General features: G+C 40.3%; 1 long non-coding RNA gene across 1 annotated transcript in view; it reads left to right on the forward strand.

Annotated features, from left to right (window-relative positions):
* The first annotated feature begins 2,465 nt into the window (after window positions 1–2,465).
* Window positions 2,466–12,237, forward strand: part of LOC122460712 — a 47,951-nt gene continuing 38,179 nt past the window's right edge. The window contains exon 1 of the long non-coding RNA XR_006282168.1: window positions 2,466–2,591. This is a non-coding gene — a long non-coding RNA (uncharacterized LOC122460712). The remainder of the gene's footprint in view (window positions 2,592–12,237) is intronic.

Consider the following 12,237-nt stretch of genomic DNA (forward strand, 5'->3'; position numbering starts at 1 on the left):
CAAACATACTGAAAATCAAAGGCCAGATTCCTTTCTCCATTGGACAGATTGTGGTCGTCCAGCTGATGAAGGAAACTTCCTGAGTAGGAGAATCCTTTGGGATTTAGGATTAGGACACCTATACCACCTCTCCTCTTTGCCCAACATGAAGGGGGTATTGTCTGGAGAAAAGTCAGGTGCTTTCCTGTACCCCAGTGACTCAAGCTATTAGAATGGGCCATGGGACAGTTGTAGATGGTGCAGTTTATAGCAACCTTAAAGCTATTATAATCTGTGAGAGGAGACCCAGCTGGTATTGAATCAGATGAAGAACAAGAATCTACAAAGGCATACTAGAATCATTTCTCCCCTACTACGAAGGCAATTTGAGGCCCTGTGCATAGCAAAACACAGGGTGCCCTACTGTGCCATTACCCCATGTGCTATTTGAAGAGACGGTGGTAGTGGGCATGCTTTCTCTTGACAGAGAAGCAGAGGTAGAGGCAAAGGCCCCTTTCTTCCCCCAGAAGTGAAATCAGGGGCCTCTCTTCCCATTAGGATTAGCAGAGGTGGCAGCAGAGAGCCTCAGAAAGTCAGGGGTGCCTCTCGCCTCCTCCCCACTTCCCCAAGTAGCTAGACTGTATCTGTTTGGGTGGGTGGGACAGGCCCAATGTACTCTTCTCCTCTCGCTACATAGAATCCTCTGCTGGGGGTACTGGTGAGGATCCCAAAGTAGTGGGTCGTAGAGTTAACACCCCATTGAGATGTATGGGGCAGTTCCACTCAGAGCTATTGTATAAGGCAATCATCACTGTAGTGGCTACACAAAGTCATATTTTAAGGCTTTTCTTCCCAAAGATCAGGCATAGAAACTTACTTCTTAAAAATGAAAGCTGTGATTTTAATGTAAAATAATCATGTCTCCAGAAGCTGGGGTCCTTGAAATATACAAGCCTAGAGCATCTTAATCTGATTCTGCTTCCAATCATGCTCTGAACACCAACTGGCTAAATTGCAGAATGCTTACATAATAATTTATTTGGAGCTGGTGCTGGGGTTTCCCTACATCTGCCTGACATTAGTTCATAGACTTAGTTTTTGAACATTTCCCCTGTGACATTCCAGTAAATCTTTGCCTACTTTCTTGAATTTGCTAAATGGATCCTGGTCACAGCAATGGCTGATGCCCCAAATAAGTGTTGGGCCTGGGATTAGCAAATAGATAATTAGATACTCCACTACACGTTTTGTTTTTACGCTCCTTCCCACACAAAAAGATCTTCCGACAAAATCAGCCACTATGCTAGCTGATCTAGGGCCATCCCCACAATTCTCCTCTACTGTAGCTTCCACATTGCTCCCCCTGCTTCTCCTGAAAAGCAGAAGGCAGCTGCCCCTGAGCTCTGCTTCCTGCTCTTCCTTTCCCATCCTTTCTCCAGGTCACAGGCCTGTAACTGCTGCCTCCCTGGCCAGCTTCTCACTCCTCTGCCTTTACTATCCCCCAGTTGGGCTCCACTTGAGGAGGGGGCTGAGTTCTGCATTGAGGCTGCTCCTGTGCTCATACTTTTTGGCATTAACTTTTTTTAGCTTCAAAGAGGACTGAAAGCAGCCTGTGAGTATGCAGTGATCTCAGGGCTGCTCTATACTTTCAATGAAAGGAGAAGGTTTCTTATGGGCTGGAGGCTACCAAGCTCACCTGCTCCTTTTCCCTGCCTGGACTCTGTAATGCTGCTGTACTGAAGGTGCCAAACACTCCTGCTCTCTCCCTCCCTTGGCTGCAGTCTATCTTGCAGCACTGAAGAAATTAGATGCCTCTGCCCCTTCCTCCCTTCCTTTCTTCCGCTCATCCCTGCCGTTTTCTCCATTGTGCAGTCTGAGAGAAGAGGGGAAAGAAAGGCAGCTGTCAGACTGAGGTTTTGTTTGTTTAAAGAAGTAAAGGAGAGGAGATTTAACAAGTGGGATTAGCCCCATTAGGCCCTCATTACTCATGACCACTGTCTAATCACCAAAGACATAATCTTCAAATGTGGGTGTCTAAGTATATAGTTGGGCACTTAGGTATTAATGGAACGGCCTGATTTTCAGACGTGCTGAGAACCCATAGCTCCGATTGGCCTCAATGTAGACTATTTGCAGTAGCAAGAATTCTGGGCCAAATCCTCAGCCATAGCTCTGTTTACTCCAATGGAACTATACTGATTTACACCAACTGAGGATCTGGTTCAATGTCTGTTATTAAGTGTTTACAGGATCTGACCCTTAGCTTATACTGAAAATTTTCTTTTCAGACTTTATTTCCCAAACAAAGATGTCATGTTAAGCAGAAAATCTAAATCCATGTCTGGGAGAGTTGGTAAGTGATTTTCAGATATTCTCTGCCTTGCTGGGCTTGGCTGTTGTGTTAAACAGTGCATGAAACTGACTGGACATGTGAACCCTGTGAGCACCAGCTAAAATTTTCATTTGGCAGCTGTCACAACTTGCTTGCTTTCTAACACAATAAACTCCATACCTCTTAGAACAACTTCCTAAGAGCACAGCATATACTAGCTGCAAGAATACATGGCAACTTGGAAATCATCCTCCACTCTTCAAAAAGCAGGAATATGGAGGTAAGAAAACAATATATTTACTCCTCTTCAAATGATACGCCCAGTGGAGTTAACAACAGGGATGAATTTGGCTCATTTTCTGTTGGATAACAATGTCAGTGCATCTGTTTGCAACTTGCCTCCATCCCTCTCACTGTTGTGTGATTATTGTATCAAGGTCTTTGTTGAGGAATCTCTCAGTCTCTGAGACTGAATGTGAGGGGGAGTCACTCCATGGGGAAGTGACCTAGTCATTGCCTGCAAATTTATGGCATGGAGGAAGTAAACATAATGAAGAAACCCCAAAGCTCAGAGCCTCTGGTGCAGGGAGGCTGATTTGCAGCAGACCACATTCATGTAGTCTTAAAGTTGGCTTAAGTGTTTCTGAAACAACAGTGTGGGTAACTCTCATGATTTTATCATAAGTCTTGTGCTAGTTCATGTTTTTCTTAAAGCCCCAGCTCCTGGAGGCAACTGATTGCATACATTTTTTTTAAAGTGAGTTTCTAGCCCTCATAGGTGCAGAGAAAAACCTGATTGCAGCCTGAAGTTCCAGAAACTAGAGGCTTAAATAATAAATAATAACAACAAACTAAAGCATGTTATTTTTAAAAACTCTTGTTATTTTTGAAAGCAGTTTCATTAATTTGGAGAACCTGACTCATGATTTTGGAATGTTTGTTACAAGATCAGCCCACCTCCAGGTAAAGTGTGATCCTTTGGTAACATACAGCCCAGTGTACAGGCTTTTATGCCACTCTACCTCCCTATTGCTATAGCAGAGAAAGGGGATTGTGGCTGGAGAAAAGGGAGTGTAGCCCATCAATTGGCCTGTTTATCATGCCAAACTTCAGATGTGTTTTCAGTTTCTTGTGGCTTTTTGTAGCTATTGTAATTCATCTGCTTTAATTGCACAGGGAGGGAGTGAGGGAGGACAGGTTTGAATAGAGGTTGCTCTGAGTTCAATGGAGTGCAAAGAAGAGTTTTAAGCCAGTTTTTGCATATACCATCCCTGATCTGTGCTCCGTTCATTCCATAATATGGCTCATAATTTTTATATAGCTTGACAATGCCAGTGGAGGAGAAAGACACACACTCACACACCTCTAGTTGTTCTGGTTTTCATATCAAAATCTGAATCTGTTTAGTTATAGAGTTAAAGTAGTAGCAGTTTGGATTAAAAATGTCTGCAGAAATCTATCATGTTTAGTTTACAATTCACTGTGGGAGTTTGTTTCCCTCTGACAGTTGAGTTTGGCCCAATCAGAGCTTTTGATATGCTTAGCTGTCATGTATAGGAAGCAAGACTATTGATTTCCTCAGCAGATGTCAGTCACACAGCCCATCAATAATGCTGGGAAGACATCGTGCCCAAACAGAGAAAGGAACAAGAAAGCGAAAACGTGTAAGGATGCTTCTAATTTGCCAGCAAGTAGCTCTCTCTGGTGTAAACTCAGAAATTTGTGACTCTTAGAACATGACTATGGCCATGGTTCAGGATAATTCATTTGAAAAGCCACATAGTGTATAGGTGCTTTAAAAGGATTTAATATGAAGAACAGGCTAATTTATTTATACTTTTAGTCATCAGGTACCTACAAATGAGTTATTATAAAGTGCATACAGGGAAGAATCCAGTGATTCCATTTTCTTCCTTCTGTAGACTGTTACAAAACTCCAGTACTTAATCCTTATGGTGTATCAATTCCTTCTGTCATTTTGAGAAATTGCGTAGGTTTGTACTCCCTTGTAAATTGAGAGCACATGCTGTGACCCTTACAGCAGGACAAATGAGTTAAGGCTCTGCCAAACAAAGGCAGCAACATTCAGTTTCTGACATAAGTTTACTATTTTGTATAAATGTGTTTGTACTCTGGCATTATTATAACAAGTCCATGGCCCTCTACCACTTTATAGTTGTCACTATGCTGCACATTATAGCTACTCAGAACTTCATAGCAGCAGAAGGGATGGAACTCAGATCTTACTGCAATGAAAGCATGGATTCTTATAGTGTTAGCTAAAGAAGAAACTGTCAGCAACTAGCAATACAGGTTCTGTGAAACACAACCAAGCAGTTCTTAATTTTTCCAGTAGAGGACAGTGGCCTTTCACACTAGTCAGTTTATTACTTGAGGTGGCAAGCCTCCAAAAGTTGGCCTACATCTTCCATGGAAATGGGGTCCATATTGTTTTCATTATATGGAATTCTTAATATTTTATGTTTCAAGAGTTTTGATAATGCGGAATGAATGTCAAATTGTGGGTGCTATCAGGTGGAATAGCAATACCTGAATGCTTATTCCCCCAATCAACACAGGCTGTAGGGACACGGGGCCTTTCACTCTCTACCGTTCTTTTTAATCCAGGGCAGTCACAAGAATCAACCTGTCTCCTGCAGCTCTCCTCCTAACAGTGCTTTCTCAGTCCTTTATAGAAAACACCTGCCCCTTTTCCAGTTGGGTCTGATAATTGAACAGGGCTGGGTGGCCCTAGACCATGATAGGGGCAGGCCATCCTGTTATACACTCTCTGTATTTTCAGTTAATAATTGGATCTGCTATGATCCAGTCATATTGACCAACCACTGGGTATACAGACAGCTTTAGAAAGAATGTTACAAAATGGAACATTTATGCATGATTTATTTTCTTAGCTATAATCTGGGAGCCTTAAAATTCCACCAGTCTTTCAGAAAAAAGATGTCTTTGTTGCAGGAACTGAATGTAATTCAATAGTGTTCATCTTGCAGGGCAGCAAATGGAATTTTAAGGCTACAGGAATGTTAATTTAAAAAGCTATAATTTCCAGAACTACTGTCCCATAACCTAGTATTTTTGAGATCTCTGGCCTAACCTACATGTGCTTGAAGAGACAAACACATGGCACTATGGTGTGCTATGGTCAGCCAAGTTATGTTTGTTCTCTGGAAATAATGGTTATTAAGAAAGTGATTTACAGTATTTTACCCATGTTTCTTGAACAAACTGTTTTTGCATTTTCTTTTGTTCGCTCACTCACTCACAGATACATTTTAAATTATCTTTAGGGAGAAACACCATTTATAAATGAAAATATATATAATTCCTAATATCTTTAGGGATAATATTTTAATAATAAACTTCTGTCTGGCAAGATACAGTGCATGAGCATCACACTTTAAACTGATCTTATAATTTAGTGCAGGGATTGGCAATGTTTGGCATGCGTCCCTCAGCCCATGCCGCTTCCCGCAGCTCCCATTGACCTGGAACGGTGAACCGCTGCCAGTGGGAGCTGTGATTGGTCAAACCTGTGGACGCTGCAGGTAAACAAACCGGCCCGGCCCGCCAGCGGATTTCCCTGCTGGGCTGCGTGCCAAAGGTTGCCGATCCCTGATTTAGTGCATTGGAATAAAAAAGCCAGCAATTTTATGTAAGAGATTCACACAGTGATCTTGGAAAAAAAGACCTTTAATACTGTTTACTGTGGGGTTAGTTAATAAGCTAAAGACCAGCACTTCTTATGCTAGAAGCTGGTACAGACCTATTGTCTTCTATACAGAATACGGTTCAGTTTCTCTGAGAGTTTGGGAACATATGGGTCCAGTTACAGGACAGACATAGGACTACATTATAAGTTTGATCCGAAACCCACTTAATGAAATAGGAGCCTTTCCATTTACCTTAATGAGCTTAGGATCAGGCCCTGTGGCATGCGCAGATGGGCTGTGCTTTAGCAAGAGCCCTGTCACTTTAGGGAAATGTAGCCCTTGTTCTCCTTTCCTGCGCTTCCCTAGCTCCACTGGCCTCACTGCACCTCACCCTCAGGCCACATCACCCCATCCCTTTTGAAGAGGTTAGCAATTCTGGAGGCACTAATATGGAGACTAACATGTCTGGAGGCACCTACATTTCTCCATACCAGCCACTTTATGGCCATGGTCCTGATCCAACACCCATTGAAGTCAATGGAAGTCTTTCCATTGGCTTCTGTGGATGTTGGATCAGGGCCTAGGTTCACTTGTGCCCTTCTCCAACATACAAAAAGAAAGAAAACAACCTCTCTGATAACCATATAGCCCAGTTATATGTACCAAATACAAGCAAATCAGGGACCCATAGTTTTAGATGACAACTGGATGCTAGGGAGAATAACACTACTTAAATATTATAGATAGATAGACATACATCAAAACCATTTAATTCTCAACAGCTAGAGGGTACTCAGCAATTTACGCACAGCACTTGACAGGAGCAGACCCTATTTAACAAAGTCCTAAGCAGAGTAGGGTAAATAAACAACAAATAATTTACACAACAAATGATGTTCTCAACAAATGCCCCTCCTCTTCTATTTGCAAATTATACACAGCCAGATCATGATTGTTCACAGATTTATTATTTAAAATGATTCACCAAATAATTGTTGATCTGTAGCTTATTTACAAGCAGATGAGCATGAACATTTGATATTCAAAATGCAAGCTGTTTGATTGGACACATGGCATGTTTCTTTTTCCTGATTGAATGGGTGAATCTGTGAGAGTCAGGTTGCTGGTGCAAGTCCTCATTCTTATGATGATTTCAAAATTTTCCTTCTGTGAATATCCTTTTGTAATCTTTTGTAACCATATTGGCTACCATACTTGCAGACAGTAACCACTAAAGGGGAATAAATATTTGGAACAAATTCACTTAAAAATCAAGTTAATATTCACAGAAAATTGTTTGCAGCATTCACTCAGGTCAACTTTTAGATTCTGAGTCAAAGGGCAGGTCTACACTACCGCTTACGTTGATCTAATTTACGTTGATCAGGGTGCGAAAAAGACACACAGACACCCCCTTTCCCCTGCGAAGTGACATAAGTTAAGCAACCTAAGTGCTGTCCATACCGGTGATCTCCCGTCAACATAGCTTTTGCCTCTTGTGGAGGTGGTGTAATTATGCTGATGGGAGAACACTCTCCTGTTGGTATAGAGTGTCTTCACCAGACACAGAGCAGCTGCACTGCTGTAGCGCTTCTAGTGTAGATCTGCTTCTTGCTCACTAAAGGTAATGGGAGTCTTTCCACTGACTTGGACTTTGCATCAGGCCCTTGATATCTCTGATTGCTCTGTTGTTTCATTTGTTGTTTAGACTGTAAACTTTTTGAGGGCAGCACTTATGTCTGCACTGCATTTAAATCATATGCCACTAAACAGATCATATGTTACAAGACAAGACAAGAAAAGCAGAGTGTTTCTGCATCACTGTGGTCACTCAAAATGCAGTAATCACCTCCAGATTCTGGTGTGAATCTTACTTCTATTACAAATAGAACTTTTAATGTCAAATAGTGAAAGAGTTAGATCAGCAGAGTCAACAAGGACAAAACACCAGTGGTATTTAAAACAGAGAGAATGAATTAGTTAAATTAGATAAAACACTAAGAACCAAACCAAAATTATGCTTGGTTCCAAAAAAGTTTGAATGCTTTTTGCTTTAGTTTGTTTGTATTGAGAGTTTCACATAAATGGGATTTGAAAGTGGCTCTGATCACCATATTTATGACCCAACAGAAAACAGGAAGCCTCTGGAATTTAAACAAAGTTCCCCTCCTCTCCCAAGATTCCTGGTTCCTGTTTGTTCTGTCTTTCATGATATAGATGACAGAGTGCTCTGCTGAGTCCTCTGCTCAAAAAGAATTATTATCAAACTGCTTTAATAAGTATCCTCATAATGAACAAAGACTCTATGTCACATGATTAAAAATCAAATAAACTGATTATTACTGCATTATTTTAACCTTTCATTAATTAGAGTGAGCACCAATTGAGAGAACACAGAGGTAAGACTGAAATATATTTTGTTTTGCATTATTGTTTTTTTTCACAGGAAACAGGTCATGACAGTAAATGGGAGCCCACCACTTACTGAACTTTTAATTACATTCAGATCAGCTAATTTAGTTTACCAGATATCATCAACCAGTTAATGGAACATTAATTAAGAAATGTACTCAGTAAGGTTAGATTCATATCTATAGAAAGTGATTCTTCCTGAGTTTTTCCACCTAATGAGGACCAACTTCAACATTAACTGTTTAGCAAAATTATAAAGATGAACAACATCCATGTGCTTCAGCAGCAATATTTTTTTGTGATTTCTAGAGTATCCTGCAGTCTTCAGCTCTGTAGCCTAGATGGATAGATAATGGGTGGAGATGTAGGGAAAATAAAGGAGTTGTCTCAGAACTCTCCTCAGATAAATTATTAATCACGTGCAGTAGTACATTGGTTGCCAGCTGTAGTCTATAGATTCCTTCCTGGCAGTCTGTGGTGAACTCACTAGTCATAAGGTGCTAGTTCTATTCCAATTTCAGCTCCTGAAGTACCTTAAAGGATAGCTTAAGTGAATTTAATGTTTTCCTAATGTTACTTTTCCATGTAAGCAATTGTGTTATTTGAGCACGATTGGAAGAGGTGATCTTCACAACTGTGAATGGGATTTCTCTGTTTAAGAGGTGGTGCACACTCTGAAAAAGTTTGAGAGCCTGTGGAATAGTAGAACTCAGTACTGTAATGCTTGTCAGCAGGGAGGGATTATTTAGTCTTATTATTTATTTAAGTGACAACAATGTGCTTTACCCTGTACAAGATTCAAGGGAGCCCCAGGCTTAAAGAGTTTACTGTCTAAAAGATGCAGAAAAGACAGGAGACAGTGGGAAACCCAGTAGTAGTAGTAACTTGGCATTTTAAAAAAGAACATTAACTCATTTCTTGTGGGCATTGCAAAAAAAGTGAGCCTTTAAGAAGTACTTGAATATAGACAGGAAAGATGAGGTGGGGAACCAGAATGGGGATTAACTATATAAAGGCTTAGGACCATCAACATATCTGCTTTATAAGTACAAGGCACAGTGGAAATGCTGGGTGTCCCAGCACTCCTAATTCTACTGAATCTGCTTATGATTTCTAGTGAAGGGAGAATTCCAGAATATAGAAAAGGTATATCAGAAATGTGTCTGAACATTTTACATGCCCCATCTCCTCCCAGTCTAAACAGATCCTTCTTCAGTTTCACAATCCCTTACTTCCAGGCCTGGCCTCAAGTTTCTCTTCCCTGGCCCTGATCTTCCTGAACTCTAAATCTCCTTGGCTACTGTGTGTTTGAATTGGACCTTTCACCTCATTGGAATGCAGTTTCTGTGGTTTAATTCTACATGTAGCAGTATGTTAGCTTAAACAGAGAGGCTGATCAATAGTTTAATCAGTCATTTTCTTTCTAATTCTTTCTGCACTACCTGTTACAGCTGTTAATATCTCTTTACTTTGGCCTGCTGCAGCTCCAAAGTCAAACTTGGGTCAAGCAGAGACAGATAGGCATGTGAGAAAAAGAGACACCATGCCTGTCTGCTGAATTTCTTTGCAGTTGCTGGATCAGAGTAAGCAGAATATGTAAATCTACATAGCTATCCTGACTGTTGGCCTCTGCCTCCAGAGCAGTTTACTTTTACATAAAGAGCATCAAGTTATTTTCAGTAGGAGGCTTTCAGAAGAGGAAGCTAGAATACGGACTATATTAGGGGTGATTATGATATGTAAATATAAATTTCCTTAAGGCCTCCACATTGGAAAACTGGACCTTATAACTCATGCCTTATTGTTGTGCTGCTATCTGCAAATACTAATTCTGGAGTTGGTCAGTTATTTGTTTCTGAAGCAGCCCTTACATTTGCAGAAATATTCCTAAATATTCACAGGTAATTTATGTAAACAATTTCAACAGAAAGGGCATGTATATTCATTTCACTTCTTTGCACTTTGTAATTCCTGGCATGTAATTGGCCACCTAAAGTAACATGGCATTGTGTTTGTGTAATGCCAACAGATCCCGGTCGTTGGCAGGCAGGATGGAACCAGGGAACTCTGGAGCTTAGTTCATGAACCTCTACACATGAGGTAAAAGCCAACTGGCTATTAGCTAAGACTGTAGAGCAAACTCATTTTATCTCTCTCTTTAAGTGATCTCGGTGCCACTAGATAGGACAGAACACCACTCCCAGAAGGTGTGTGGACTACATTTGCTTCCTGATTGGATGACTGGAACTTCCTAAAGAACAACCACCAATACCATAACTGGAGCACCGAGGCACTACAATAATACAAATAATAAATAGTTGATATTCCCGTGTTAATCTCATTAGCACTTTTGGTCACAGCATCATCCTGGGAGCTCATGTTCAGCTGATTATCCACCACAAAACCCACATCAGAGTCAGAAGCTTGCTGCTTCCCAAGACAGATTGACCAAGAATTAGGAGAGTATAAAGATTGATTGGATCCCCTCTTACATCCTGATTCAAATTGTGCTGAGCACTAGTAAGGCACAACTCGGCATCTAGGCCACTATTTTTAAAGTGATCAAAATGGACTTGGAAAAGAAATAGAAAAAATTGAGCCAGATATGCTTTGAAGAGCTTGGGAAACAACTGGAAATGACATTGAACTCAGTGCTTTCAATTTCCCTCCAGGGTCCGAAATTATTCATTCACATGTTGTATTTTGACAGGTTTCAGAGTAGCAGCCGTGTTAGTCTGTATTCGCAAAAAGAAAAGGAGTACTTGTGGCACCTTAGAGACTAACAAATTTATTAGAGCATAAGCTTTCGTGAGCTACAGCTCCGATGAAGTGAGCTGTAGCTCACGAAAGCTTATGCTCTAATAAATTTGTTAGTCTCTAAGGTGCCACAAGTACTCCTTTTCATGTTGTATTTTGTAAAGCAAATTATTACTCAAGGGAGAGATGGCATCTGGCAAAGAAGAGTCAGTAATGAGTTATGCACGATTATTCACCTGGAGATTTTTTTGAACTCAAACAAATATTTTTTTCAGAAGTTTTAACAGAAATTCACCAATTTAGTAAAGGGTGAATATTTTTGTTGTTGCTCTCAGTAAACGCAAGGCTACATCTTTAAGTAGTGTAAAAAGGAAAAATAAAAATTGGCTTCAATGGAGCTATGCTGATTTTCACTTAAGGATGTGACCCACATCCTTGGGATTATTTGTGTGTATCTATTGTTTGTCTATATAATGAGAGCAGTAAAAATTTCATTGTGAAAGGAATTGTGCATTGTTTACATTTGGTGTGTGGGGATAGGGAGAGCAAATTACCAGTTTTGCTGATTAAAAAAAAAATCACCATTAATTTTGTAGAAATGGCCCCAAAATTGATATTGCTGTAGGTGAACAGTAGCAATCACATACTGTCTTTCACACTGTTCTTCTAGATGTCTTTCTGATTCCATTTGAACTGCTAGTAAATCAGACATAGCAACCAAAACCGGTAGTGAATGAATTACAAATGTGGATTCAACAGTAGCTTTAAGGCTAGAACTTAATATTTGTCTGCCAGTGAAGGAGTCAGCATTGAATTCCTTTAGCATAATCTGAAAGACCTAAGAAGCCTCTCCCAAACACTACCTTCTTAAGCACTGGACAATATGTAATTAAATGAACCTTATAATATGAGCACTACTTCAACGCATACTTTCACTCTTAGAGATGTCACCTAATTCTAATTTGGTTGGAATATCTCACTCAACCTGCAAATGCGTGTCTGTGGCACTATTTCTGAATGCTGATGGTAACTGAGGAGTCATAAAATACAGATATGGTGAAAAAAAATGCAAAAATAACCCTATCA

Source organism: Dermochelys coriacea, chromosome 6 (genome assembly GCF_009764565.3).
Source record: "Dermochelys coriacea isolate rDerCor1 chromosome 6, rDerCor1.pri.v4, whole genome shotgun sequence".
NCBI classification, from domain to species: domain Eukaryota; kingdom Metazoa; phylum Chordata; order Testudines; family Dermochelyidae; genus Dermochelys; species Dermochelys coriacea.